We start from the raw sequence: 4,070 nt of genomic DNA on the forward strand, positions 1-4,070 counted from the left end.
GGAAGCTTTCCAGAACCTTGAGCTTCCAGCTTACTCACAGATGAGGCTAATTGACTAATCTTCCTCTCTATATTTTGAATGCTACTTCTGGTCTCCTATTGAAACTATTGTGTATTGTTAGCCAAAGCCTTAACAATTTCATCAAGTGACATACTTTGATTTGAGGGGGGCGGAGGTGGAGGTGGTTGATTCACTTGTGGTCTTTGCTGCTGGTATCGATTTTGCACCAGTTGATTCCCATAACTCATACTGGGATGATCTTGCCATCCTAGATTATATATATTGGAAAAGGGATCATACCTGTGTTGTGGCTGTCCATAATTTCCTACTGCATTAACATGTTGCAATGATTCATCCTCTTGTAATGTAGGACACATGTCAGTAGCATGACCTGAACCCGAACAAATTCCACATACCTTAATAGTTTGCATTTTCCTTACAGCCAATTGCCTCACCAAAGAAGTTAAATTAGAAATCTGTTTCTCAAGGTTAGATGTACTTACCTCATTAACATTCATAGGTGTGTGATCCATTCTCATTCCAAACTATTGAGAATTTGCTGCCATGTTAGCAATTAGCCTCCTTACCTCTTCTGGTGTCTTGTCAACCAAAGCTCCTCCACTAGCAGCATCTATCATACTGCGGTCCATTGGTAGAAGTCCCTCATAGAAATACTGAATCAACAGCTGCTTACTTATTTGATGATGGGGACAGCTTGCACACAGCTTCTTAAATCTCTCTCAATACTCATATAAACTCTCTCCATTGTACTGTCGGATGCCACAAATTTCTTTTCTTATATTGGCAGCACGAGAAGCAGGAAAATACTTCTCCAGAAATATCTGCTTCATTCCATTCCATGAGTTGGCAGATCCAGAAGGAAGGTAATATAATCAATCCTTAGCTGTGCCCTCTAGTGAGAAAGGGAAAGCTCGAAGCTTGATTTGATCCTCTGAAACTCCTTGAAGTTTCATGTTGGAACACACAACATGAAATTCTTTTAGATGCTTATGTGGATCCTCACCTGCAAGACCATGAAACTTAGGCAACAAATGGATTAGTCCAGATTTTAACTCAAAAGCAACATTTAAAGCAAGGTATTGAATATACAAAGGCTGTTGCTTTAGATCAGGAGCAGCCAACTCTTTCAAGGTTCTAGCAGCCATGGTTTCGTTTTCAGAATTTGACTCTGAATCCGAATCTGAACTTAACTCCTTTGGAGATTGGACTCCTTCAAATGTACTCAGAAATCTGCTTAGCTTGCTTAGCTAATTTTCTCAACCGTTTAGCTGTTTTTTTAACTTCAGGATCAAAGATCAACTCACCAGATTAAGAAGTTCTTGTTATAAACAGAAAGAAATCAAAGTAAAAATAGAAAAATGCCTCAAAACCCTAGAAAAAATTGAATTTGGCCTCAAGAGGGTGGGGCCAAGGAATCCTATGGATTGATTGGTCCTGATCAGAGCGTCATTTCCTTCAAAATAGGTATGGGCCACCCTCCAAATTCAACCAAAATTCTTAATGAATAGTAACACCGTAATTTTTTTTTTTTGAAAACCTGAAAATAACAACACTCCACAAAACAAAGTTAACAACAAAATACCCTAACACTAAAAACACGAATTCCAATAAACTTTAGTCCCCGGCAACGGGGCTAAAATTCTTGATCAGTGTCGAATCCACTAGAAAGTAAATTAACTAAAATCACCAATTATGACATATTTTCTACAGTAAGTGGTAAATCCAGGTCAAACCCTAGAGACTGAATTATTAAATTTCGTGCACTTGTATGATGGAAAAAGAAATAAAGGTTGGGGGGGGGGGGTTAATTCACAATCCAAAGAAAAAATCAAAAATACAAAATTAAGATCTAAAAATAAGAAACTCCCAAATTAAATAAACTTCAGTCTAAGGTAATTCACATTCCAATGCACTGATTTGATCATAGACAAAAGAAATACAATTATATCTTGTTGAATACTTAACGTAGATTTATCAAACAGTGAGGTAAACCCCTGACTTCCCTATACTCATCAATTCGAGCCCAGCACTCTTATTGACTCTAGTTATTAACTGAGTTGGTATTAAGCAATCCTCATCAAATTAATAACTGCTTTAAGAAAAGGAAATAGTTAAGCTGAACAACAATTTATGAAGCATAAATAATTTAATCCACCCTATTGTTTCCTTAGGTTATTATCGAAAACTTTGATCATAATCAATAAAACCTAATTGCTACTCATGTTCAATCTTACACAACAATTACGAATTATGAAGATGAACTAGCAATTGATCAAATCAAACAATTAACTAATAGGCCTTTTTAGCAAATCATTCAACAGATCAAAAATAATTAAATTAGAAAACAATAGATATTCAAAAAGACATAAATTAAATTAAGAACCTGGTCTCACAAATCACACATAAGAACTTGAATCCCTTGAACTGAATTAAAAACTTAGCCACTCATGTTCATGACTTACAGAAAAATAAAAAAAAAAATAAAGAAGAAATCTAAAAAGAGAATGGAGAACGAAGGTCTTCTCTGGAGAATGAAGGTCTGAATTGGGATGCTCTTAGCTGCTGCCCAAAGACATATTTATAATAAAAAACCTAATTCCAAATATAGGAACTAAACTAGGAAATGTTTTGAAATTCAAAAGGCAAATTTTTAGCCTGCATTCACATCTCTGGAATCAAGGCCGATTTTCAGTGACTTTTTTTCCGAATCTGCCTCTGCCCTCTTCAGGAAAGTTGTAGCCCTATTTCTTAGCTTTCCAACGGGTACTCATTTGCCCAAATCCGAGGTCTACAGCCCAAGTTATAGCCTAAAAACTAGGACTGGTTCAAATAGATGGTCCAGCCCATAGTGACGACTTCATTGCCATTTTTAATAATTAAAATGGCCTCATCTCGCGTCTAGCCCATCATAGAAGTTGTAGAGGTGGCTCTAATGGTTCAGTTGGGCTTAGGCTTGCTTCATTTGGATATCTGAAACTCCAGATACAAAATAAATACCAAAAATGGGGTTGACACATAAAGTCTGGGCTTTTGCAATAAATCCATAGCTCATTTTGTCAACCTTGGAGACTGATTTGGGCTTTGGTCCCTCTTTATATTTTGAAGTGCTCTATCTTAGCTTTTCAATGGAATAAATAGCACTCAATTTGGAGATCCACAACTTTAGAAACTGTGACACCCCTTACCCGTCTACAGTGTAGCCGAGCAAAATATTCCACACAGTGTACTGGAACACCCTATTTTAATTTAATCATTTTTATTATTCCTAATTTATTTTTTTTCATAGTTATGGAGTATAATTTGTGAAATATAATTCATTTCAGTCATTTATTGAAGTCATAAATTTATTTGAGGTTCCGCAAATTTTATAGAAAATCCGGCAGAGTACCGGCTAAAAATAGAGAAAACAATTCTTCGGAACCTATTCAAAACACTTCCAATAATCATTTCCAATCATTCTCAAACTCCAATAATTATCAAAATCTCAATATTTTCCACAACATTTCCATTTCTCAATCATTCATTTCTCATGGTATTCATATTTAAGCAATAAATAAATACTCAAATTTTCCATTCATAAACACAATTTTCACTATTTACATTAATACCAAAATACATTACATAAGTTTCAATTACATATGAGAAAATAAAAGTTAATTACAAAATATCAAAATAAAACCTAGTGTCCTACCAATGCACTGACGTCGGTGAGGTGACACGGACACTATGCAAAGCTGCAGAAGGCCTCACCCAGTCTGTGGTCTACTGGGCTCTCGATCGATCTCTCCAGAACCTATGCGTGGCAAAAGCAACGCGCTAAGCAATAATGCTTAGTGGTGCCAATAATAAAATAAAAAGAAATAACATAAAATAAATATGCAGTGAATATATTGATTTCTTATTGCAAATAAATTTTCAATGAGTATTTGTAGTCTTACTTATTTTGTACTTGTTATATTCATTATTTCATTAAATTTGTCCACTTTGATTTTTGGTTGCCCAAGTAACCTATAATAGACGACTGGACTGGATAAACGGGTAAACTGGCA

The 4,070-nt window shown here is 35.3% G+C and overlaps 1 non-coding gene across 1 annotated transcript; it reads left to right on the forward strand.

The window, feature by feature from the left end:
- Positions 1-696: 696 nt before the first annotated feature.
- Positions 697-803, forward strand: LOC131180294 (small nucleolar RNA R71). Its single transcript, XR_009149070.1, has one exon. It is a non-coding gene; the product is annotated as a small nucleolar RNA R71 (small nucleolar RNA).
- Positions 804-4,070: the final 3,267 nt, after the last annotated feature.

Source organism: Hevea brasiliensis, chromosome 5, assembly GCF_030052815.1.
Source record: "Hevea brasiliensis isolate MT/VB/25A 57/8 chromosome 5, ASM3005281v1, whole genome shotgun sequence".
Classification (NCBI taxonomy): Eukaryota; Viridiplantae; Streptophyta; class Magnoliopsida; order Malpighiales; family Euphorbiaceae; genus Hevea; species Hevea brasiliensis.